Source organism: Dasypus novemcinctus, chromosome 5 (genome assembly GCF_030445035.2).
Source record: "Dasypus novemcinctus isolate mDasNov1 chromosome 5, mDasNov1.1.hap2, whole genome shotgun sequence".
In the NCBI taxonomy this organism is placed as follows: Eukaryota; Metazoa; Chordata; class Mammalia; order Cingulata; family Dasypodidae; genus Dasypus; species Dasypus novemcinctus.
In genome coordinates this window covers 18,961,650-18,974,839 of record NC_080677.1, presented here as the reverse complement: position 1 = coordinate 18,974,839, position 13,190 = coordinate 18,961,650, and the positions used below count along the sequence as shown (strand labels likewise).

Here is a 13,190-nt window from a genome sequence, read left to right as displayed (position 1 = left end):
ACATTGATCACATGCTGAACGGGAATCAAAAGGTCGGAGGACAAAACCTTTGGCTCTAGGCAATGGGGAAAAAAAACGTTTAGAAAAATCTCCTTGCCAACAGGACTCTAGAACTAGAGTATGGACTGAAGTAATCTGAAGTGTCACATGAAAGGAAGAAGAAACTTAGACTATAAAATCTGGTGGTTCTGAAGCGGGCATGGTTTTTGGTATTTTAATTTTCAAATAAACACCACTTTGCACCACACCATGTGTTTGGGAGTAAGGCAGGTGCAGTATACTTTAAAACAAAACAAAACAAACAAGCAAACAAACAAAAAAACCCACCAGAGTCCAGATTCTCTCCATCACATATCCCTGAAGCTGCACTGTGATTCATTCAGTGATTACAAAAATATATCTCCCCAGTAGGGATATGAAGGCAGAGGTGCTAAAGGATACTTTAGTTAGGAAGCCTTGGAAGTTAGAATTTAAGAGCTAGTCAGGACATCTCTCCAATTATTTCTGCTTTATCTGAGAACTGCGTACAAAAAACTCAGCCTTTCATGGGGGCAATTGTCTTAAAATAGAAGTTATTGGGAAGGGGACCCGGGAAGGGAGTCTACTTCTCATTCAGGACTGCCTTTGGAGGCGGAAAAAGCTTTTTCGAGTATGTGATGGGTTGTCCAAATCCTATTTATTTATTCTTGAACAGGATATTTATATCCTCTTGCTTCCCAGTCTAAAAATAAAGGCCCATCCTCTCTTCATCCTACCAAGAAAGAATCTGGTACATTTATTAAAATGAGGATCCTTAAAACCAGGAGTTTGGAGAAAGGCACTCACAGAAGTGGTCTTGGCAGTCAAGAGGCAGTGCCTTTTTAGGGATCCTCATGAAGATTTAGGTGAGACCACATTGCGTTTTTGTTTCTTTTTTTTAATCTTTTTTTTTTAAAGATACATGAATCATGCAAAATGTTTCATTAAAAAATATAAGTTTCCCATATACCCCACTCCCCACACCCCCAAATCCTCCCACATCAACAATTTCCTTCATTAGTGTGGTACATTCAGTGCATTTGATGAGTACATTTTGGAGCATTGCTACACAGCCTGGATTATAATTTATGTTGTAGTTTACACTCTCTCCCAGCCCATTCAGTGGGTTATGGCAGGATATGTAATGTCCTGCATCTGTCCCTGCAATATCATTCCAAGTTCCAAAAATGCCCCATATCACACCTCTTCTTCCCTCTCTCTGCCTTCAGCAACTCCCGTGACCACTGTCTCCATATCAGTGATATAATTTCTTCCATTGCTAGAGTCACAATAATTCTATAGTTGAATACTAGTAAATCCACTGTAATCCATACTTTATTCCTCCATCCTGAGGACCCTGGAATGGTGATGTCTACTCCACCTCTAAATCAAGAGGGGGCATAGATACCACATGGCTAATGTATGGAATTCTCCTGCTTGCAGTTTTAGATTCTCTCCATTTCCTGGTGTGGTGGTTGACTATCCTCACCTCCCTATTGGCTGATCTGGGTAAGTCCCAAGAACCAGAGAGTAGGTGTTACAACTCTGCTGAGGTTCAGGGCCCAGCTGGCACATAGACAGTACAGAGTTTCAAGTCTCCTGAGCATACACCAAGTCCAGCACCAACCACAGGTTCAGTAAAAGTAACAGAAGAGGCTGCATAGAGGGGTCAGATCTGAGTCCAACTCCATCACACTCAGGGGCACAAATTCCAAAGTAGGGCCCACTGGCAAGGCACTGAACTCCAGAGCCATCTGCCATGACTGTAGGACCTGGATTTCTCCATAGCCCTCAGGAGCACCATTACCTTGTATTGTATCTACTTTGGCTGTCTCTGAGATCCTGCTGAGATGTGCATAAGTGCGACCCCTCTGATGACCTCCCAATTCCTTTTGAAATCTCTTAGCCATATAAACTCATTTGTCTTGACCATTTCTCCCTTTCGTTCAAAGTTTTTTTCTAGTTGCATCACCAGCTGGTACTTGATAGTAATCCCTCAGTGCCAGGGAGGCTCATTCCTGGGAGTCATGTTCTACACGGGGCAGGGAAGGTAATCCATTTACACGCTGAGTTTGGCTTAGAGAGTGGCCACATTTGAGCAACATGGAGGTTCTCAGGAGGTAACTCTTAGGCACCCAGCAGCTCTAGGCCTAGTTGGAATTTCAAAACACAGGCTCATAAGCATAGTCATCATTATCAAGGACCCACCATTGGACCATTCTTCTTCACTAGCCTTTGCCCTTGTACTCAGGGGACGGTTGCTGCTCCACTGGGGAGTACAACAGGGTTTCCTAGAATAAGAACTCAGCTCTCCCTCATTTGTCATGTGAAACTCTACCCATTATGTCAATACCCAACGAACATCCGAACATATCCGTATACCCTATATACATGCCCTGGAGAACTCCTTCCCACCCATGCATCCCCCCCCATCAATGACACCCCACATCAGTGCTCCTCCCCTGCCATAATTGAACCCCTCTATGATCTAAAACTTCTTCAAAAATGAAGTCTAGTATATTACCAAATTCAATTAATAGGAAAATGAAATAGTAATGATAGGTTTAAAGATTAGAAATAGAACACATAGTAATTTAGAAAACTAAAATAAAGTAAAAAATAAATTGGGGTATTAAAAAAAAATCATAAAAATTTTTTTTTTACATTTTGCCTTTCATCACTGTAATAGGTATTGCCCTGTATGTACAGTGGCAAGGAAACCTCTTCCATTTCTTCCTCAGTGTCTACATCCTTTTTTTTTTTTTTAACGTCTTCAAAAAAGTTTTAGGTCACAATAAAGTCACATATAGAATATAGGAAACTCCCATATACCCAATATCAAACCCTTTCCCCTTCCCCAGCATTGGTCTTTTTACATGTGGATGTTACATTTGCTGCAACTGATGTACAGATATTGAAACACAGCTACTAACCTTGGTTCCATTATGGTTTACATCATGTTTTACATTTTAGACTGTACACTTTTATAAATTTTTGGTAACATTATGGTTTATGTTATGGTTTACATTTTAGACTATGCACCTTTATAAATTTTTGGTGATATTTAACATGGCCTATATCCATCATTGCACGATCATGCAGAACACTCTAAGTGTTCTCTTCCAACCTCCTCTTCCAACTATTCTATTCCTCTCTCCCCCTTCCTTCTGGGCCCACAGTGACTACCAAGCGTCACTGCTTAAAGGGCAAGATTCATAGATACTTGCAACAGTGCTGAGGGCCTGACACACAAGCTGTCCTCCCCCACTGGGAGCTACCCATGCTCTTGAGAGACACCCTCCCCTCTGTTTGAGAACATCAGGCCTCCCCAGGATGGGAGCATAACACCTTCCCACTCTCACTTTAGTAGTTTGTAACCAGAATTTTTAAAAGACAATAACAAAGAAGAATAGAAAATACCAACACATTTCACAAATAGTATTTTTTTCTTGGAACTTTTGTTTCAGTTATATACATTTAGATAGGCATATACGTATAGTTGCATAGAGAGAGAGAAAGACATATATACACACACAGATATATTTGTCTGCATGTATAGTTGGTTTGTATCTATGTGTTGGCTTGAGATATAAAATGCATCTCTTACTATGGGACAAGGTCAGATGAACTGGAAAAGCCCTACCCTGAAAGATTTACTTTTCAGGGAAGCAAAGGTGGGAATTTTTAGATATCTAATAGCTCAAGAAGCAGGTTTATCAGTGTTCCAAAATACTGTGTGTGACGATGAGCTTCTAATCATTAAACACATTCCCCAACAGCCAAAAGGATGCAAAAAGTAATGCCACCCCCTCCACCTTGCTGGAAACATCAAGAGTCAGCATTTTATCACCACCCAGGTAGTTGGAAATTCACACAAAATCAATAGTTTGCCAAACCTATTACACTGAGAGACTAAATAATACATAAAAATCTGGCAAAGTAGCTCCACCAAAAATGAGTAAATCATTCTAAAAAGACAGTGGAAGGGGGAGAGAGAAAACGGTAGGAAGGAGGGACGCACAGAGCCTAATGCTGATAAATTGACTAATCAGGTGCCTGGAAGATTTACTGAGGGATAGGCTGATGTCCCCCAGAGAGGTGCAAGTCAGGAGCCAGATTCGGGGCCCCTATTCAAGAACTTGTGGGCTGCTGAACTCCACCGCCCTGGGCCTGGAGCTTTTCTCAGATCTCCCCCGTAGCCCAGCCCCAGGAAGAGCTCTTGCAGTCCTCCCTGACCTGGCCTTCCAACTTCTGTTGGCTGCCTGATCCAACCCACTTTGCAAACCACTGCCAAGTCAACCTTCCGAGAAGAATATTTTGTTTGCATTGCCCTGTGCTCTAACCCCTTCAGTGGCTGATGAGTGTGGCCTCCTCAGCCTGCACGAGCTAGATAGCTACTCTTCACCCCCATCTCCCATCACCTCCCTTCCCAGCATCTGGCCTGGCCGACTCCCTGTGCCATGATGTGCTGGGTGCAGTCCCACTTCCCTGGCTTTGAGTTACTGTGACCAGGGCCAGAAATGCCCTCTCTTCTCTCTGCGTGTCTTTGGCTCACTCCACATCTTTCCCCTTCCGTGAAGCTTCTGTGGTTGCCCAGCCTTCGATAACCGAACTCACACACTTGACACCTAGCATGTACTCTTTGAGTCTTTTTTGTTTCCCTATTCTTTGGGCAAGTTTATCTGACTTGAATTATAAGCCCTCCTCTATTTCCAAAGGGCTGTCAATTGTTCTAAGTGATCATTTCTCACAGTTATTCCTTTCACAGTTATTTAAGTACCTTCTATCAGACAATCTCAAATTTATTTGCAAACTTACTCGATTAAGATAACAGTTTCTAATGAAAGAAATGTTGCTTATGCATTTTTGTATTTAGGACAATGCCTGGCACAAAGCGAGGGCTCTAAAAGCCTTAGAATTATTATGAATCTGATTCTGATTCCCTTAAAAATTGTTTTAACCCCCTCCTTCTCTCCTCAGTAGGCTTTGGAAAATAGAGACTTGATTCAGATCTCAGAGAAGCTGGTAACTCATCAAAAGCCAGGCAATTTGTAAAAGGTAGAGCTAGGATTTGAGCCCAAGTCCATCTGGCTCCAATGTGTGGAACCTACCTTCCCATTTAACTGGAAAAGTCTCTATTTATATATGCTGTCCAGTGTCATTATTAATAGCACTCATTTCACTCTCAGAAGTGTCCCTGGTTTGTATGACAAATTATTTGGCCACCTCAACCTAAGCCCATGCTCACCACGCCTACTCCAGCTCCTATCCACACTGCTTCTACCAGCTTCTACTCTCCTTCATGCCACAAAAAAAAATAAGAGGTTTGGATGAATTCTTTAAATTAAGAAAAGTGAAAAGATGGAAATAGTAAGTCTTATAAATGTGATCAATGTGGAGCTCTGTGCTTGCTTCCCTCCTTCCTACCATTTTAGCTCTCCCCCTTTTACTCTCTCTTTACAATTATTTATTTTTACTAGAAGAACTTTGCCAGATTTTTATGTATTATTTAGTTTCTCTGTGTAATAGGTTTGGCAAACTCTTGATTTTGTGTGAATTTCCAACCACGTGGGTGGTGATAAAATGCTGACTCTTAGTGTTCCCTGCAAGGTGGAGGGGGGTAGCATTACTTTTGGGGTCCTTTTGGCTGTTGGGGAGTGTGTTTAATGTTTGGAAGCTCATCATTACATGTGCTATTGTGGTACACTGATAAACCACTTCTTGAGCTGTTAGATGTCTAAGAATTCCCACCTCTGCCTGCCTGAACAGCTAGGTCTTTCAGGACAGGGTTTTTCCATTTCTTCTGACTTTGTCCCATAGTAAGAGGTATATTTTATACCTCAAACCAACACAAACATATAAACAAAGCTAAACATGCAGGCAAATGTATCTATGTGTGTGCATATATCTATATATATACATATACATTCTTTGATAATGGGCAGTAGGAGGCACCTTTTTTTTTGCAAGTCCCAGCCTGAAAGGAAAGAAGTCTGCCTCCTGAAAGTTCTGCACCCACTATCAATCCTACCCCTTTCTCCAAGTGACACTTGGGACACCCTGACCAGAATAGTGCTCGGAACAACATCACACGTAGCAGAAACATAACGTCAATATCAGAAACACAATGTAAACAGAGAGGGGCCTCTCCGGAAGGATGATGTTAAATAAAGACAAGTGCACATTCTGTAAGGAGAAGGAAAGAAATCACATACATGTTTGTGCACACACACATACACGTAAATCAATAGAATAAATGTGTTTTTGTTTTTTCATCTCGGTGAACAAGAGTCAAAATGCAGAATTATTTAAAGGTCTGCAGGTGACATGGAGGACAAGAGAGGGAAGGTTTCATAAACAAGGAGGGAGAGGCTCCAGAGTGCCCACCGCCCCACCCTCCCTCCTCCAGGTAGTGCCTGACCGGTCTTCAAAGCAGTCATGGCTCCTAAATGGTCCAAACATCAAAACGACATGGGGAGGTTTCATCAACAAAGAAACTGTAAGAAAGAGAGAGAGAAGGGGAGCTGGTGAGGATTGAACCGTAGGTCAAAAGACACAACACCTCGTCTCATTGTGGGGATCTATCTAGATTCCAATTCAAGAAAACCTAAAAGGGAAAAAGTGCATTTATCAGACAACGGCACATGAGCCCCGATGGGACATCTGATGATATTAATATTTTTAGGTGTGATAGTAGAATGTAGTTATTTTTTTAAGAGTAGCTTTTCAAGATACAAACTGAAATACAAATGAAATGATAGGATATCTGGGATTTTCCCCAAGGTGATATTGGAGAAAAAAATAATATGGCACATGGGGAGATTTTGGTTGGGGATGCAGATGAAAGAAGATTGCTTATGAGTTGATAATTGTCGAAGCTGAGTGATAGGTCCACGAGGTAATTACACTATTCTTTCTATTTGTATATGTGTTCAAAATTTTCCATTAGAAAAAAACAAATAAAAAATTGTAGTTACTTGGGTATTCTTTAATATACTACAGATCCCTTCACCTAACCCAAGAATATAAAATCACAATGTCTGGGGTAGAACCAGTGATTTTGATGATCAAATTTGTTTAAGAATTACTGTTCTAAAGAATTATAAATAATTTATTAGACCGAGAGAGATTATTTAAGGCAAGGTATATTACTCAAAAATGGTTAATGGACATTCCAAGAAACTATGTTTTTTTTGTAACTGAATGATCAAATACCTGGAGATAGTTGTTGGTTTCTGAGGAATAGTGAAGAATGGAAAATGTTCTAGAAAACTAAAATAATAAAAGTCTTTCCAATTCTCAAAAAGGAAAAACTGAGAGGATTTCCTATTAAATATAGTGAATGTAAACATGGGTTTATTTCTATACCCTCCTGAAAACGCCCCTCCTAAAATGATAGTAAAGGAATTGTTTTTAAAATAGTATAGTTCCAAAAAATCACAGAGAATTGGAGAAAAGACAACTGTAGACAAGCAAGGTTAACAAAATTTTGGAAGATAGGAGAGGAGTTAACTGAGCTGAGAAAACCAAAAAGCAAGAAAGCGTCTAGAGAGGGATGTAATAAGAAGCAAGGCAAGTCTGGAAATGCCACCACATCAAAGCTTTGGGGATCAGAGGCAATGGCTACTGTGGAAGACAGAGGTGAAGGAGGATTCATTAAATAACTGCATAAAGAGCACGTAGACCTTCAGCTCCCCCCGCCCAGCCCAGACAGACTGACAACTCTCTCTTCTCCCGCCCAGCAGTTTTTCTTACTTAAGAGGAAGTAAACAAGAGCCACTCTAGACCTGGAGGCATAAAGTACAGCTATGTGCTGGGGAGAGGCTCCTTACTCATAGCAGGGAGATTAAAGGAGATTCTACAGCCAAGTGATGTGACCTGGTCTCTGTGAACCACTCAGATCTGTACCCTGGCATTCAAGCATGCACGCATTCCACCATCACCCTACCTCATCACCACCCCACCTCCCAGGCCAGAAATGAGCAGAGTCTTCCCTGGAGAGAGGAAAAAGATCCATTTTTGATATTTGGTATCTCCAACAGCATAGTCAAGCCCCTGCCTCATTCTCTCTGATGAAAAGACAAATAAGAATGACCAAATATTTGAAGAATGCCTTTCTCTGAAACCAGAAACAAAAGCAAACTGGGCAGGGGAATTCACAGGAAACAGAGTCAATGTAAGGACAAAAACAACTTTTTGGAAAACATTTAGATAATAGTTAAATAATTATAGCAGAAACAAAAAATTCAAATAAAGGTTTAGAATATAAGTTATGAAAATCTCTCAGAAAGTAGAACAGAAAGGCAGAGTAAGGGGAAAAAGATAGAACTTGAGAAAAAGAGGGAAAGATAACAGATCAATCCAGGATGCCCAAATTGTAACTAATAACATGGGGGGGGGGGGGGAATGGAGAAGACATTAACAAAAAATAACTCAAGAAAATTGATTGAAAATCCCACTGAATGTGCAACCTAACAAATGAAGAAAAGACCCATGTCAAACACATAATTGTGAATGTGTTCCAGAGGAGAAAAAATAGGTAGATTATCAGGAATCAGAACAGCATTGGGTTTCAATAGCAAAACTTGAAGCTGGAAGGCAATGGTGCAATGACTCAAAATTCGGAGAGAAAATTATTTTCAACTTGTATTTTATACACTGTCAGGCTATCTATCAAAAGTGAAGATCAACTAAATAGTCAGGTGCAGAGTCCCTGGAAAATTTATCCCAAATTTATCTCTCACACATCCTTTACCAAATCTACTGGAATAAGTGTTCCACTACAACAACAGTGTAAACCAAGAAAGGAAGATTGGAGATCTAACATAAAAAAGAGGGGAAAAAAGAAATTCCATATTGATGCTATATGGCTGGCCTAGAAGGCAACTGGTCCATCTTGGGGCAGGAATGTGGAGGACTCTCAGAGGATGGCCCTGGAGAAATGGTGGAGAGCGGGATGAGGGAGAGGAAGATCAGGGAGAGAAGAGAAACCAAGAGATTCCCGGGTATGATTCGACCCTGTGGAAAACAACATTCAAAGAAGTTTTACCATACGTGTGATGAGTTTGCAAAGAATTATTAATAGGAATAAAGTAAACTAAACAAACAAAGAAGCAATTATTAACTTCGGTAAGAGCAAAAGCTTTCATAAGAAAGGAAGTGTAGTCATGGCATATTAATTAGCTCAGCAGTAGATGCTACTTCCATAGTGGCAGAAAGGTAAACATTAAATCACAGACTATGTTGAGAGAAAGAAGATAGGTAGGAGGAGGGGAAGTGTGGTGTGGGTTGGGAGGGTGCCTAATTATCATCCTTCAAATTGGAAATCAATAGATAATGTCCAAAATTGGTAAATCAAGGGGCAGAGGGGAAGCATATCATTTAGAAATGTGGAGGCACATTCAAAAAGAACCATCTAAAACAATTTGAAGAGGTGTCACCAAAGGAAGATTTGAGACAGGGAATGATGGTTTTTGGAATAAAACTATACTGTCTCAGTGTTTCCCTTTGCACACTCAGGGTCTTTGCACTTACTGTTCTTTCTCTCTAGATACTCTTCCCTTAGATATCTAGCTTGCCCTTCACTTCATTCAGGTCTTGGCTACATTTTGCCTCCAGTGTCTTCCTTACCATTTTATATAAAATTGCACATACATCAACCCTATCCTCTTACTGTCTTTCATTTTTCTTCATTTTCTTCTTACCACTGACATATTATGTATTTATTTATTTGCTTCTTTATTTTTGCTTATGAGAATGTAAAATTCACAAGCACATCAGCAATAAAAGTGCCTAGCACACAGTAGACACACAATAAATATTTGTTGGATGTGTGCATAAGTAAACATATTTCGATAAAAATAAATAATGGAAGGAAGAAAGGGGAAGGGAGAGGAGGGAAGGAGAGGGGAGGGAGGGAAGAAGATTTAGCAAACTACAGTTCTTTGGATTAATTTCAATCTTGCACCTAGAACGGGCAATTAAAGGGATGGAATATGAAAGCTCAGCTATCCCTGGGACTCAGCAAGTATTCACAAGGACATATTATATGAGTATCCTGTCATTTCCCTTTGAGAGGGTTTATTGCAGAATCAGGGAACAGGAGAACTCCTCATCCTGGGACATCTGAACTCCTACAAGCTTCTGTCACAACCTGTCATGATCTCCTTTTAGACCAGAGAAAAAAATATGGGTCAGATTAAAAGACAATTAAGTGAATTAGAAATATTCACTTAATTGTCCTTAGATCATTTCTACCAATAATTTATATAAAGTTATGGAGAAAATGCCTATCAAGTCTTGGATAACATTTAATGGAAAGGAATGGAGTCAAGACTAAAGAGATGAGTTGGATTTCCTAAGATAAAAGGTAAATGGGGTATAGATATATCTGTGCTTAAATCTATGAACCCATTGGACCCATATAGGAAGGGAGGATATGTGAAAAGTATGTGATGAATTTTGTCTTAGTAAGCTCAATATGAATCAACATTATGTTATCAAAAAAGACTAATGGGATCATAGGCTATTTTAATCAATATACTCTGCCTAGAACAGAGGGTGTATATTCTCAGTTGACTGAGTAATGGTCAAAACACACTAGAGGATCCTATTCAGAGCTAAAGGTGGTAGAGAAAGTAAAACCAATTCACAATTGGGCCATCAGGATGGGGGGTGAATCTTCAAGCTGGTCATATAGGACATATATTAAGTTGGTGGAAATAAATGGAGAATATATCAAAAGGAAAAATGGTTGCTATTGTCAGATATTTGAAGAGTTGTCATCTGGAAAAGAGGATTAAAATTTATCTTTATTTTTTAAGGTGGTAGAACCAGGACCAGTGGGTTCTATTCCTAAGAGATACATGCAAAAATGGGATGTGCTGGCAGGTGAGCTGACTGGATGATCACCAGGGAGATTTTAGTGGTTCTCCTGCAAAGCAGAGGTGCTGGACCAGATTTACTTTATGGTTCTGTCCAACTCTGAGATTCTGTGATCAACTCCAAGAAGAGAAGAAAGGAAATGGGGTTGTACTTCTGTATAAAAAAGTACATAAGATGGCCAGAAGAGTTTTTCATTGCCAGGTAAAGAGAGAATAGAGTGGAGTTAGAATATCTTCTTGGCAGTTCTTTAAACACAGTCTCATTGCTTAGACTTGGTTCAATGCCTCTGTGAGTCTTATTCATCTCTGAGTTTTCCACACCTAGTAGAGAACCTGGAACATGGGCCATATTTACTGTGGTTAATTGAATGCCATGAGGTCTCAGATTAGTTTGCTCCTTGAGATGATTTCCATAAAGAAATGGAAAACTACTTTTTTCTGAATTTAGTATAAGAGGAGACAGATAGAAACTATTATGAAGTCAGTGTCCAACAAAATGCCAGGCAATATACAAATGATTTGTACCATCTATACTAAATTTGATTTTGAAAAAGGAAGGACCACTTCTCAATCCTGTGGTTGTTTGGCCTTGGCCCCAAGTAGTAAGCATGGTATATAAAAAGAAATACCATCTAATTCAAGAAGATATTCTTACTTTTTATCATAGAGAAAGATTTGATTATAGAGGTTTACGATTAGTGGATTTCCTAACTAGAGTTTTAAATAGTCTTGTATTAAGATATTTTTATTTAAAACATCTGCTCTCAGCCCTATTTTATGGATATAGGAAAACTAGGTAGATGGTCGATTTAAGTTGCTTAAATTATCATATACCTAGACCAAAGATGTAGGAAGAAGTAGAAAAAAAAAGAAGAAGGTCTTCTATTTGATCTGTACTCACCCAGCACTTTCTGCAGCAGTTATCAGGGCACTAGCAAATGTACTGATGAGAGGTTTCCCAAAGTTAATTTTTCTCATAATACAATAACCAAATTTGCTTTAACACTTGAAAAGACCCATCCATACTAAAAAGAATCAGTTGCTTAATCCTAAAATTAAAGGTTGTTGCATGCAAGAGAAAATAATTACATGCTCAAAGTATGGAAAAAAGAAAACTTTTTTAATATGTAGGTATTTGTATAATTAAAGACTAATCAAGCGTGAAGGGCTGCTGACTAAACCAGAAAATGAGATTGTTGGCAAGCAATATTGTAATGTAAATGCCATTTTTGTTTAACTACTAAGAAGCTGGAGAAATGATATCCTGAACAGATTAAAAGCAAACAGCATTGATAATAAATATTTATCAGATTTCAAATGCAACACACAGAATTTTTATATTTTACATGCAACGTTTGTTTGCAGTGAAGTGTTCAGGCATTTTTCAAGGGGGTAGTTAACATCCTTATTTAAAATTGCATTTTCAGATAGTATCTTCCTCCTCGTAAAATACATGTTAAATATTAACTGACAGAAAGCTTCCCTTTTGAGATGTAATGTCCACAATTCAGTTATCTATTAATTATGATCTTGCTAATTACTGCTCGTTCACTAGAATGAGGCAAAGGCCTTCTGATGGATATACTGAATGTATACTTACATATATAGAGAGAAGATACATTAAAAGCCACACCAGTTGTTAAAACAAAGAAAACGGAAACATTCCATGTAAAATAGACAATTTCTGTAAACTTCAGCCTTGTGGCTTAAAGTAGAAAGAGTGGAAACTTTGGAGTCACATATAAATAAAATTCTGGGGCTTTCTACAACTGTAAATTATTGCATAACCTACCCATTTGTCTTTAAAGATTAAAGTACCATCCATAAAGCACCTTTTAGTACCTAAGACATACTTGTCACTCAGAGAACGTTATACTTGCTTCTTTTCTCCCCCTTCTCTGCTGACTTGGTCTGTTCTAGCCTCTCCCATCTTCCCAGGGGTTGCCTCTGGAGACTCCTTAGGGCATCCAATTCAGGATCCTATGTGTGCGTGGAGGGCCTGAGTCCGTTTGCCCATTTCAGCCTTCCTGAGACCCAAGGGTAGTCCGGAAGGGGTGAAGAGTCTTTTTTCTCTCAGCTTGAGGGAACTCAGAAATCCAGCAGGAAAGAAAGAACATAGTACAGAGACGCAAAAGATTTTAACCTAGTGAAGCCCCACCACAAAACTTATTTTCTTTTCGCATGCAGCAATTTCCCTGTTCTCAACTGTGGCTAGCCCTGATTTACCCTATCAATCAATCTCTGATGTGTAAATGTAGATGTGAGCTCTGAAAAGCTGACTTCTTGACC

At 39.4% G+C, this 13,190-nt stretch overlaps 1 protein-coding gene and 1 pseudogene across 1 annotated transcript in view; one reads left to right on the top strand and one right to left on the bottom strand.

Annotated features, from left to right (window-relative positions):
• Positions 1–13,190, top strand: part of POU6F2 (POU class 6 homeobox 2) — a 382,627-nt gene that overhangs the window by 276,450 nt on the left and 92,987 nt on the right. The gene's annotated exons all lie outside the window — the stretch shown is intronic.
• The window catches only part of LOC105746523 (heterogeneous nuclear ribonucleoprotein A1-like), a 56,756-nt pseudogene that overhangs the window by 42,933 nt on the left and 633 nt on the right, over positions 1–13,190 (bottom strand).